This window comes from Marmota monax, unplaced genomic scaffold, assembly GCF_021218885.2.
Source record: "Marmota monax isolate L192 unplaced genomic scaffold, Marmota_monax_Labrador192_F-V1.1 WCK01_AAM20220418_F8-fsc00147, whole genome shotgun sequence".
NCBI classification, from domain to species: domain Eukaryota; kingdom Metazoa; phylum Chordata; class Mammalia; order Rodentia; family Sciuridae; genus Marmota; species Marmota monax.
In genome coordinates, this window is record NW_026693552.1 from 764204 (window position 1) to 777898 (window position 13695).

The following is a 13695-nucleotide window of genomic DNA, read 5'->3' on the forward strand; positions in this document are numbered from 1 at the left end:
TATTCATAAATACTTGTTAGATGTTGGAATGAATTAACAAATGAATTGATTTTGCTCATTTATCTCCATGGAAGGTTAGTGATAATGAGAACAAACCATTTGATTTCGCTCATGAAAAAGATCCATTTGGAAGTGGAATAATAGAACTTTCTTTTTTTTATATTTATTTTTTAGTTTTTTTTAGATGAACACAATATCTCCATTTTATGTTTATGTGGTGCTGAGAATCGAACCCAGTGCCTCATGCATACTAGGCGGTTGCACTACCACTTGGGCCACATCCCCAGCCCCAAATAATAAAACTTTCAATGAAGCAAAACAGCTATACGACACACTGAGCTAGACAAAAAACAAACAAAAACCAATCTCATCTCTGGAAAACATGCCAGAATCTTAGTACACCATTTTCAGCAAAGAGATACCATCTCTCTACCAAGACTTGGTCTAATCTTAGTACTAGAAAACTGAAACCTCCTAACTGGAGAATAAATGAGTTCAATTTTCATTAGATCATAAACTGTGACAGATCTGAGGGTATCAAATTAGCCCAAGCAGTAGGTCCTTCTTAGTGCCACCTAGAGGTATGTGGAGAGAGAGGTGCTGGGATGGGGGTAGGTGCTCAGCTTCCACTCATGATACTGGCAGCAACAGCTGCCACATGGCTCTCTCCCTTGGTTCCCAAAAGACAGATGAGAAAAGCTCCAAGAACGGAAAGATCCAAGATGAAATGGGGAGGTGTTTGGTGAGCTGGGGTAGGTCTTAGGAACAGGATTCAAGGTTAGGTCAGAGATGCAGCTGAGCATCTCCTGGGGAATAAACTTCCAGGTGCCACATTTCAGAGCATCACGAAAAAATTACAGGCACATAAATCTGAAAGTAGATAGCTTCAGTTCAACCATCATGGATGTTGAAAGGTGAGATTAAATGATTCTGAAACTTTGCCTGGCCTCATGAACCTCTATGACTTAAGAAAGTGAACCCTGCTTGGCTGGACAGAACTTTCCTAATATTATTATGGGAAAAGGAATTTCTCACATTGCAGGCTGGGGAAGCCAAATATGGTCTTTATGCTGCATGCAGTGTTCTGCACTCATCTGTACATAGGGCTTTTTCTTTAAAATTAACATTTGGAAGGATTGGAAAATCACTTTACATACTTTGTGTTTTATTCTAGATAAATTTATAAGAGGGTGACCAACTTTTAACATCTTCTCTATAGCCTTTGCTTGTTAATTTATTTTTAAACACGGGGAGAACAATTGTGGCCATATACACATAAGAAAACACAAGAGATCAGGAAAGATGACAATTTGCCTATCTATGGCCCAATCTCGATGCCAACATCTGACTGGTAAGGTTCAACCAGCAGAACAAGCAAGGCCCAGGAGCCTCCAAAATATAGTCTTAATAACAAACAGGTATAGGTTTTGTTGTGTATAGGCTCAGGTAGAATGCAGGGGCTCCCAGCCAGGTGGAGGGTTGCTAATTTTGCCTGAGGTGAGAAACTCAGAACTCTGGTTCCCTGAATAGGTACTAGTTAAACCTAATATATTCCTAAGAATTTTTAGAGAAAGTTTTCCTCTGTCAGTTTCCAATGTGTAGCCTGCTTTGTGCTGGTCAACTCTAACATCCTGTTGAGGAACTGTGATTTTGAGCAGAACTGATATCAATCCCCACAGCTGAGCAGCAGGGAAGCCCACCAAACCCACTCTCATTCAGAACATCAGGAGGTTATCTTTCCCTCTTTGCTTCCAAGGAAGCATTTTCACTCCTCTTGCAAAATCTCCAGTGGTAACGACTGTGTCTGGAAATGCAAACCAAAACAGTGGGAGACCAAAATTGAAAACATCAATATTATTCCTTGTAGAAATGTAAAGTGTTACAATCATTAGTTCGCAGTTCTCATTTAAATTATAAATAGACATAGATTTAAACAGCAAAAATCTCATTTTTAGGAATCTACACTATGAAAATTTAAAAAGAGTAATTGGAAACACACACACGCGTACACACACACACACACACACACTCACACTAACTGAGTCAGTGTTTCCAAGAGTAGGCATTTCAAAATAACCTAACAGAGGATGGATGAAATAATGATACAAGGCAACTGTGTTTGTGATATTTTAAGTGTTGAAAGCAAAATTCAGAGCAAAAGCAAAATACGATCCAATTTTGTTTATAAAGCTTTCTTTTTGCATATACAAGCTTATGCATGCAGTGAATTGACAGTAGAAAGATAATACAATCTGGCAGCATTTGTTGCCTTGAAGGGGAGATGATTGGAAGAGAGAAGAGTCAGGACAGATTACCAAATTTTACTTGCTTTACATTGGTATTGTTTGATGATTACAATGAGTATATATTATTTCTATAATAGTTATATAAATTTTTTCTCAAAAGCCTCATATTTAAACACTTATATGAGGAGAAAAGCCATTTCTGCAATTTCTATGTGTCTACTGACATGGCATGTCAATGGAGCTGGGTGCAACTTTGGAGTATTATTTTATTGCCTTATAAAATTGGAAATCGCCTGACCAGATGAGAAGTTATTTTATTTTATGCTACCTACACGAACATTATACTCTTATGAAAGAAAAGTGTGCTTGTTTGAAAAAAATCAAGGGGAAAATTTCATGACATAAAAAGTCATTAAAGTGAATGGAAAAATTAAGCTTGAGGGATAATTCCCGAAGCAAATGAAAATCCTTGCTTCATGTTTTTAAGCCTGTGGTTCTCAAACATTAGTGTGCATCAGAATCACCTGGAGAGCTTGTTAAAATACAGTTTGCCCAACCTCGCCTTCAGAATTTCTGGTTCAGTGGGTTTGGGTTAAGAGAGGAGAATTTGCATCATGTTCCCCCATGATGCTGATACTGATGCTGCTGGTCTGAGAATCACACTTAGAGATGACTGCTTTAAAAACATTATTGTATGTCCTTTGTCAGAAATGGCTGAGATTTCTAGGAGCAGGACCAGTGGCCAGGAAAGATGCAGATAAGTCCTATCTGGGACATGGGGTTGAGAATATGTATTATGGACAGTTTAATAGCTGCCTGCAACACTACATATGCTGTGCAATCACATTGTATGTTATAAAAAACAAAAGCACTGAACAAATCAAAAGGATGTAAGGATGATGGAGAATTATTTATATGCTATTGAATCTCATTTTCTCTTCATTGCTTATAAGAGAATATGAATTGTATAACTTTTCAGTTAGTTACCCATAGTGGAAATAAAACCAGAAAACATTGAAAGCAAACAGAAGGCAGAATTTTGTGAATTACATTTAAATAAAATGTTCCTGCCTGTCTTTAGTGGTAGTACATATTGCTTTGAACATGTGGAAATTTAATTTTTCTGAATAAAGAAGTATAGAATGTTTTTGACGATTGTGCCACACATTGCGACTGAAGCAGTTGACATGCACAATATGCTTTTATCAGTTTCTTGATAAATTTTGTCAAGATTCATCCCTCTTAAAACCAATTTTTTTTTGGGGGGGGAGAAAAATATAAAAAAAGAGAGAAATTTCAGAGATTTGTAAGTTTTTACTGTTGGGGGTAGGGGCAAAGCCCTATCCGTTTAGGTGGTCCAAGAGCTAAGTATTAAAATGAAGAGGTTCCAGACTTTTCATAATCTTGTCCCCGCAGGTCCTCCCTCCTAAAACCAAATAGGACTCTACTTGGACCAGTAGCATGCCTCTGGATAGACTTTCTGGAGAGGATTTTTGGGTCATGGGTTTCTTCCAGGGAGGCTCAGAAAAAAGCTTCCCTTGCAGTTTGGGTTTGAAGATCATAGATCAGTGGCAGAACAGGACACCTAAGAACATTTCCAAACAATCACCACTTTCTTCTCTCATAATCTTGGGCTCCTTCTGGGCTCTTCCTTTGGGAGTTTCCCCTCATTCCAGTTAAACTGTATATCATAATTGCATGGCCACCTCAGACAGTACATTAAAATACCATGTTTACTTTGTGAAAGCTCTTACTTTAGGGAAACCAGAGGTCAGGATTGCAGTTGGTTGACAGATCTGTGAAATGGCTTTGCCCTTCTACCTCCTTGTTCATATCAGATTTCATCCTGCTTACTATCCTTTTTTTTTTCCCCCAAGTTCACAATTTCCTAACACTGTTTTTCAGCTAAGCCACTTCGGAGATCACCCTGGATTCCTAGAACTTTCCAATCTGACATCCGAATTTGCCTAGCCTTGGCTAGTTAACTACCTTGAAAGAAATTTACATGAAGTCATTATTGGCAGGAAATGGCTTAATATGTTCCAGTCCCATCCATGTGTTATGTGGTGATTTTAAACTCAACAAATCTTAAATAAAGGGATATGTTTCTGACGATTGTATGTTATGGAGTGTATAGGCTGGTAAGGGAGAGGTTTTGGCCAGAGCACCTTCCCAATGGAGTAGTCAGTACTCCATTGACTAGAGTACTGACCACTCACATGGTAATTAGTACTCTAGTCAATGGACAGGTCCATGGTTAGTTGGCCCTGTTGCTTTTTACTAGGAAACATAGGAGCAATGTTCTCTTTTCAAAGTGTCCTTAAAATCTCTACCTGAAGGAGAAATGAATGGGCACCTGGCACTGTGATGGGTTGTTGACCCTTGTTACCCATGTTAATTTATTTCTTGTTGGAAGTTATGTTTACTTATGAGTAAGAAACTATTATAGTTCTGGATCTTAATGGAAAGGGAAGGGCAGGATTATAGTTCAACAAACAGTCAAATGCTGAGTATGGATCCCTGGGTTTGGGCTATACGGGGTGTGGGGTAAGGTGTCTGGTAGATCACTTCTTTTGTAGCAAGAAATAACAGGGCACCCACCCTTTTGGAATCAGGCTAGGAAATTAAACATGCAGTTACCATTTGGTTCAGCATTTCTACTTCTGGATATAAGTGGAAAAGCAGGGACTTCAACAGATATTTACATATTTACTTTCATAGCAGGATTATACACAATAGTCAATAGTGGGAATAAACTGAGTATCTAATTGATAAACAAATGAATAAATAAATACATTATTGTGCCTGGTTTAATATTTATTTATTTTTATTAACTTTTCACAGAAGTGATTTTAGCAGTCCTATATTAAGGATGCATAATTTCAAATTTATATTATCAGATCGAGACACAAAAATAGATTAAGTATGATTGACATATATAAATAAAAGCTCTTCTTATGTTTTAATTGATCTTGGAGGTATTAAACTTATGTTCATACTATTCTAGATACTTTTAAGACTTTTACTTTTTAACCAGGTGTCATAATTACTATCATTTTCAGGTGTTGGCATGTAGGCCTACATAGGAATGGGATCTCTGAATATTGTAGGCTTTAAATATATACATATTTCTGAGCAGAAAATAGCCCAGATGAGGCAGCATCCTAAATCACATGACATTATTCTTTCTTACCTTTGGGGCACCAGAATCTTGTTGCAGTGGTCTGGTAGAGTCTACTGAATACAAGTATTGGTCTAAAGCAATAGTAGAGAGATGCTATGATTTACAATTTTATGAGAAAAATAAAATGCTTTGCTGAGCATGGGCAAAGATACTTTAGGGAACGAGAACAATAAAAATTTTATTATACTGATAAGACTTAATTGCATTCAGTGAATTATAGAGCACCCAGATTGTCATATTTACTTTAATTTCTCTTCACCAAAGAATATTTGAATTCTTACATTATTTTTTTAAAAATTATATTTTAGTTGTAGTTGGACACAAGAGCTTTATTTTGTTTATTTCTTTTTATATGGTGCTGAGGATTGAACCCAGCACCATGTGCCAGGCGAGTGCTCTACTGCTGAGCTACAACCCCAGCTCTCAATTTCCACCTTATTTTGGCTAAAAGAATGTGGCCTGCATTCTACAGATTATTTTAAATCCCATCATTAAATAGTCATCAAGTACTGACTGTGTGCTGGGTGTGGTGGTGCACAACTGTAATTCCAGTGATTCAGGAAGCTGAAGAAGGAGTATTGCAAGTTCGAGACCAGCTTTGATAATTTAGCAAGGCCCTAACTCAAAATAAAGTATATCTAAAAAGTAAAAAAGGGCTGGAAATGTAGCTCAGTAGTAAAGTGCCCTTGGATTTAATCCCCAGTACTGAAAAACAAACAAAACAACCCAACACACTACTGACTGTGGTTGGGCCCTAAGCTGGGTTCAGGGGATAAAAAATGAGTAAGAAACTCACAATATAGTACAGGGAAAGATGTGTAGTTAGGTAGTGAGGGGGGTAGGTATTGCTACTTTCTGAGGGAGGTGCTATGCTAATGGTTCCACATGTGTTATTCACAATCTCTTCAAAACAATCCTAGAGACAAGCTTACTATTACCCTTATCTTACAAGTGAGGAAACAAAACCACAGAGAAATGGAGCAAATTGACCACTTTGGTAGAACTGTAGTTCAGACCTGAGTCCAGGGGATACACAGGTTTTGGGGGGCCCTCTTAAAAATACACTTCACAACAACTAGATAGCTATTATAGAATAAACAACAACCAAACAAAAACCCTTCTGAAAACAATGTCATCAATAATGTGAAGAAACTGAAATCCTTGCACATTGTAGGTGAGAATGCAAAACGGTACAGACACTGTGGAAAATGGTGTGGCATTTCCTCAAAAAATTAAACATGCAATTGCCATCTGGTCCAGCATTTCTACTTCTGGGTACAAACCAAAAGAAATGAGAGCAGAGACTTCAACAGATATTGCATATTCACTTTCATAGCAGGATTATGCACAATAGCCAAGAGTGGGAACAAACCAAGTCTATTGGCAAACAAATGAATAAGCAATACACACATACACACACATACATATACAGGAATATTATTTGGCCTTGGAAAGGAATAATACATGCCACAGCATGGATAAACTATGATGACACTATGCTAAGTGAAATAAGCCAGGCTCTAAAGGACAAAGACTCTAGGATTACAATTCCATAAGGTACCTAGAATAGTTAGTTACAGAGATAGAGTAGAGCAATGGTTGTCAGGACCTAAGGGAGGAGTTGTAGTTTAATGGGAACAGACCTCCAGTTTGGGAAGGTGGAAAAGATCTGGACATGAAGAGCTGTGATGATTGCACAATATTGTGCATGTATGTCGTGCCACAAAACTGTAACCTAAAGATGTATAAAATGGTGAATGTAATTTTACCAAAAAAAGTAAATGCAAAATTAATTATAAAAATTAGTTTCTAAAGCAACTATTTGGAAAAAGAAAAGAAATAAAAAATCTGACATTAAAAATGTTAAACACCGAAGAAGAAACAGAACAAAAAATATAGCACAATATTTTATATTAACTCACAGCCTGACATAATTCTGTCATACCTTTTACCTATATTTCAGGGTCATAATATTTGATTAACTCTTCATATGGCAGACATTTTGTATTATTTTCTATGGAAAGAAGAGGAAGAGACTCCATTCATAATTCTAGAATGGTTGATTAAAATTTGTTTTGTATTTGTTATTGATACCAGATGCAAAAAACTTCATATGCATTTGAAATATTTCTTCAGGCCTGTGCCTTAGAACACAGGATTGTTTAATTTTTGTTCTATTTCCATTAAAAAAATTTTAAAGTATGATGTGGTTTTCATCATATATCAGACAGTATCAGATATATTTAGAGGAGAGAACTTTCATCTTGACTAATATCAGATGAAAACCAAATTCTCTGCCTGCAGTTTCACACATTTGGCAGGTAAATAATTTAAAATAGATTAGTACTGTCTGTGTACCTTTCATAATCTGTTTCTTTTCAGTAGCCCACAAATGTCTGAATCTAGGAGCTATTAGCACATTTTGATATGGCTTTGAGCCCTAAATATTTTTTTATTATGCAAGTATGGCTAGCAATAAATTATAAATATGTATACAGAAGTGACTAGGAACCCCGTAAATACCCACTGTGCTAAGTGGGTATTTATTCTAATTTATTCTAAATTATTCTAAACTCAATTTCCCTGTCTGGATCTGAAAAATGCTCGAAGCCTCTCCACCACTTGACACAGGAAGTACACTGACAGGTAGAGAGACTAAAATGATAATGGGTTTGACTGATTTGGGGTAAAATATCATTTGTAAATTTTATGACAATGTAAACACATTTCTAGGGCCCTTTCAAGATCTTGGAAGTAGACCAAGCAAGTGGACCAACCTGAAGTTTAAACATCGTTGTTTTCACCATAATGCCACCTCAGTGTAATTCTGTTGGACTCCTACATTTTTGCTTTTTGCTGATGTACTACTCACCTTCAGATAATTAGAAATCACTGGGGTAAGGGCAATGAGAGAAACCTAACTAGACACTAAGGGCACACCAAGAAGGACACAAAAAAGTGCTTTTGCCAGAAAGGCCCCAGAGAGAACCCACCTAGCTCACACTGGTCTGTACTATATTAGCACAGTCTCATTTCCTGTTTTTTTATTACCTCCTTCAGAAAATTCACAGTGCCAGTTCTGTCCTGCTAGCATATCTAATTCCATGTTCTAAAATAAAGTATCCAGTAAATAGCACTAATCATATAGGGAAAAGTCAATAAAATGGCAATTGGATAATTGACATCAAACCAGATATGAAAAGTACAAAAAAACATGTGAACCCCAATAACAAAATTAATTAAATTTAGCCAAGTGATAAAGAATATTAACATGGAGGAGGATTTTCATAGACCAAATCAGACAAAAAACTTGTTAAAGAGGTAACTTTAAAAATTGGGTAAAGGTTCATATGATATATCAGGTTTCATGAAGAAAATGACCCGCATGCTGAACCTTGGATCAGGTAGATCACCTCAGGTGGATGTAATACCTAACTAGGTCTCTGCTCCTCTCTCTCAAGTTTTTTAATTGCCATTTCAACTTTGGCCTTGATTCTCAATACAGTTACCTCAGCCCAATGAGGTTATAAGTCTCTTCTCTTTATTTGACTAAGTGACTTTGCAATTCTGGGAAAAGAGAAATAACTACAGGGATGTTAAGCTCAATCAAATCTAGAGTGTTAGTACATTTATATTAAGTCTAGAAACCCAATTTTATAATCACTGGAATAATCTATGAAGATTGTTTCTTAAGGTACTTGAAACTTGTAATAGAACCTGGCATATTAGAAAATTAGATATATGAACCATATGAAAAATTTTTTGTGAGTCTCTACAGAGTGGTTTTGTTTTAGATGGGGTCTCTCTAAGTTGTCCAGGCTACTTTCAAACTTGTGGGATCAAGTAATCCTCCCACCTCGGCCTCCCAGGTGGCTGGGATTATAGGCATATGCCACCATATCCAACTGTCTTCACAGTTTCAATGTTTAAGAGAAAATTATTAGAACACACATTTGTTCTATTCCTTTTTGAGTTTTCCTTAGTTATTAGTATTTTCTTCCCATTTAAAAATATTTATAAAAGACTAACACGGCAAGCATTTGAGATGTTCAAGAGATAAGTTTTTAATTAACATAGTTTAAAATATTTAAAGGAACTCATTTAGTTCTATCACCTACATTGCCTAAAGGAATAACCATTGAGTATTAATCAAGGAATAAGTAAATAATAATTTATATTTCTTCACTAAAATTTCAAGATTTTTAAACTTGTTAGACATAAAAGTTTAGCTGGGTATGGTAGTGCACATTTGTAATCCCAGCAACTTGGAATGCTGAGGAAGGAGGATCCCAAGTTTGAGACCAACCTGGGCAACAGCAAGACCCTGTCTCAAAATAACGAATAAAAAGGGCTGTGAATGTAGCTCACTGGTAAAGCACCCTTGGGTTCAATTTCCCATGACCCCTCCTGCCATAAGACTTAAAAGCTTAATAAGAAATTGTTTTAAAACTTTTCAACTTTAATACATTGAGAGTAGTGAGCTCTAGAGGTTCTTTTGGTGGCTAGGCACAACATAAGAATGTTTGGGCAGATGCAAGGCAGAAGAACTCTATTACTTACAACTCCAAGCAGAGAAGTCTTCTGGGCAGGGCCAGGCGGGAGGTAGTACCTACAAACAGAGTACCAGCAAGCTAGTGTGGACCAGACAGGCACAGCTTATGTATGGCAAACAGGGTGAGGTTAGCTAATTCCCTGGGTTCCCCATAATTTTTGTGGGTTCCAGGGAAGAGGCGCTGTCCCCTTGTCTGTTGTCTGGCCCTGTAGTGATTAGGTTAGGTACTTAGTATCCCAAGAGTAAAATGCCCCTGATAAAGGAAATGGTTGGGGTGTGGACTTAATCAGCTGCTCAAGAAAGGGAACTGGCCAGCCTCTAGCCAGGGTGTCAAAACAAGATTAAGAAAGCACAATAAATTAAAAAGAGAAAAAATTCACAAATAAAATATATATAATAATTGAGTCCTTGACATGAATTTTGAGCTCAATTATTTAAGGTATTTGTGCGACTTGAGTAGTATAAAAGTCTGACCAGAATATTACAATTTTTCTAAGGGTTGAATTAATGAACATAGAAAATGTTTTATTATGACAGTAAAAAGAAAAAGACCCCATAGAAACATGAAGAGTTCCTGAAGTTTGGTCTGTAGCCAGTTCCTTTATTTATTTAGTGTTTCCAGAATACATTGGTCATGATGGGGACCTCAGTAGCATCTTCTTTGATTTACAGAGTGTGTTGAAGTTATGAGTTATGTTTTTAATGATGATTTTGTGGTCCAGGCTTTTCATGAGAGTGGCCACTTGATTGGTGGTAGCAGGAAGAAGTAATGTTAAACATTACCTTGACTAGATAATATATAATCAGTGGCAAATTCATTGCCAAAAACCATTTTTTTTTGGCCAGGGTTCCCTGGCCTTGGCTAAGCAAACTTAATATTTGTTGTACTTTAGAAATATGAGATACTGGAGTTTTGGACATTTGTTGATTAGTATCAATGATTTTTAGAGCAATGTTCCCTGTGTCCATTCTAGCAAGTCCCAAAGTAGTGATAAGTCCTCGTAATATAGGCATAAACGTGGCATATGTATCATAGGTATGAATGATCCTGGGTGGGGGCAGTAGAGAATGATTAGTATTTATTTAAATGGGAAGCCAAGAGAGACCAGAATGTATCCGTGTAGCTTCTGATTTGTGGTTAATAGAAGAACAAAGTAGAAGGGTTATACATCCTTATTTGTTGGGCCACATATAATCCTGTGGTGTTATCTTTAGGCTGGAAAAATCATACCTTATTTTAGGTAAATGGGAATATTAGAGAATGACACTAGAGGGAGAAAGTGGTTTTTGTTGGACATATGGTAATGGAGTGGTGGTTCATCTGTGATACATACTGAGGAAACAGGCAGGCCATTCCACCGGCCATGCAGGAAAATTTGGAAGAGGATACTTCTTCTACTGGATATTTTCCATTTCTAGAGAAGATGTGTGGTGTGATATGTGGAAGGATAATAGCAAGTCCAACAGTTACACATAGTCAATGCCTAATAGGTAAGCTCAGTCAAATGCATATGCATTTTGGATATATGTGTAAATATCCAAGGGCCTAGGGCAATGGGTCTATACTTTTTATGCCATTCAGTGTTTTAGAGTACAAGAGCAATAGACACTGTCAGGACAGGAGAGATTGAGGTAAAAGTGGGGGAGCTGAAAATGAAGGAGGGGGAAGGGAAACAATAGAACGACTAAAAGAGTTGAGTGTGATTCTGTTATACTTTGGAGAGCACACAATTTGGAGACTTCAGTAAAACTACCCTCTGGGCAGGAGAGGCGGGTGGCATTAGCAAGAACATGAATCTTAGAAGCATTATGGATACACTGGGTTTGGTTCCCAAGGGGCTTAACTTTAATGAGGTTTTGGAGTTGGATTACAATCATAAAGGACAGGACTGAGATGTTTACAGGATCACAGAGCAGGGCTGAGTTTTTGGGCAAAAAACCAAAAACCAAAAACAAACAAGCAAAAAAAAAAAAACCCATAAAACCAAAACAAAACAAATCTGGGGTCTCCTATGGGGGTGAGACTTTCCAAGTTCTGGTGTAGTTGGCTGAGAGGCAGAAGCAAATTTATTCCTAATGGCAAAGTTTTGAGTTGGGCCAGTGTGATAATGGGGTATCCTTCCCACTGGAGCCCACTTAAATTGATGGGGTCATATTTTTGTGGATCTATGGTGTTATAATGAGGCTGAGCTGTTTGCAGAATTTGAATACATGTTGGGCCCTGGGATGGATGTGCAATCATCTTTTAAGTCAAAGGCTTTGTGGATCCACAGAAAAGATGATATTGGGTACTGCTGTAACTGATCAATGTTCAATTACAACACACCTGAATCTTGCTGGCACCATTAAAATCTCAATCAAGGTAGCTGAATCTAAAAGTTGTCAACAGTACAAGGTTTTTCTGGTATGAGTGATGAGAGATGTTCTGCTGTACGTAGATCGTCAATCGTATGGCCCAATTTGCCCTTGGTTAGGATGTTTGCCTATTAAAACATCTGTGGTTGAGGTGGGAACTTCAGTGTTAGCCTATAGGAAGCCCCTCAAATTTAACCAATCACTGTGGATCTTTTGTCTGACTTATGAGTTGGCTGGTGATGGGGAAGTTGGTGAGAGTTTTGTGCAGCAGGGTTTGCATTAGCCAAACTCAATGGCATTTAGATCCCAGCATTTTCCATGTCTAGTTGAAATGGGGTTTGTTTAAGCCTTTAGATCACAGGACAATGAAAGTAGCCAGACTAATAATAATAAGATCAAGATCCCACACCATGATGTGCAGCTGTATCTGATAGGCTTTTTATTGTTTGGTGTTCGTTTCTTTCCGGCATGAATGATTACTATTGGTTTTGAAGCAAGAACAAAGGTCAGGCAGTTAGTGTAGATAGAGAAATCCAGCCTGGTCAGGAAGATGGAAGCTGAATAAGGATGGGAAGGTAGAAGCTGGTTCATAGGGGAATGGAATATTAATACCTTCAGGACACATCCCCATCACTCACGGCCAAAGTTACCTGCTTCTGGGGGATTGAAATGTAACACCTTCAGGACATTCCCCCTCCCCTAACCATAACCCGAAGGTTACCTGCCTCAGGGAGATTGTCCCTCCTAGCAAGAAATTATTAATGAGTATTCCCTGGGTGGATCCCCTTGAATTGCCCCCCTCTTCACTGAATGTCCCTAGAGGACAGGAGAAGTAATAAACCTGGAAATTGTAAAAAGGACAAGTGTCACCCCTCTCAGGAACATTCAGCTCTGGGTCCCCTTCTCTGTGGAGAAGTCTGTGTTACTATCCTCCGCTTGCCTAGGTTTTTCCTGGGTGTTCAATCTTCACATCTGAAGAAACGGAATTTGTCGTCACCAGTAACCAGTGTTATCAGTTTTATCATGGTGCGATAGAGTGCCAGTTCTATCATTACTTTTGAATGTCATTTTCATTTATGAACTGTAGTTATCTCCCATTCTGATAATGTACTCTTTCTGTAGAAATAGCCCTGAAGGAATAAATTCTTTGAGGGACTTAGAGGGGGAAATTAGGTTAATCACCCATTTTTTAAGAGCATGAATAGCATGGAAGATTTTTAGGTGGAACTTTAGGTTTGAATAGATCCTATAATGCTGAGTGTAGAGTGACCTATCATTAATGGATCAGCTGGATCATTGAAGAGAGCCTTAGATGTGCTGGCTGTGACATGAACAGAAACATGGGTGACACAGATTTT

At 37.6% G+C, this 13695-nt stretch overlaps 1 protein-coding gene across 1 annotated transcript in view; it reads right to left on the reverse strand.

The window, feature by feature from the left end:
• Ca1 (carbonic anhydrase 1) overlaps positions 1-10185 on the reverse strand; it is a 40469-nt gene extending 30284 nt beyond the window's left edge. Inside the window, exon 1 of the mRNA XM_046458637.1 lies at positions 9991-10185. The gene's annotated coding sequence lies outside the window, so the exon portion shown is untranslated. The remainder of the gene's footprint in view (positions 1-9990) is intronic.
• Between the last annotated feature and the right edge of the window lie 3510 nt (positions 10186-13695).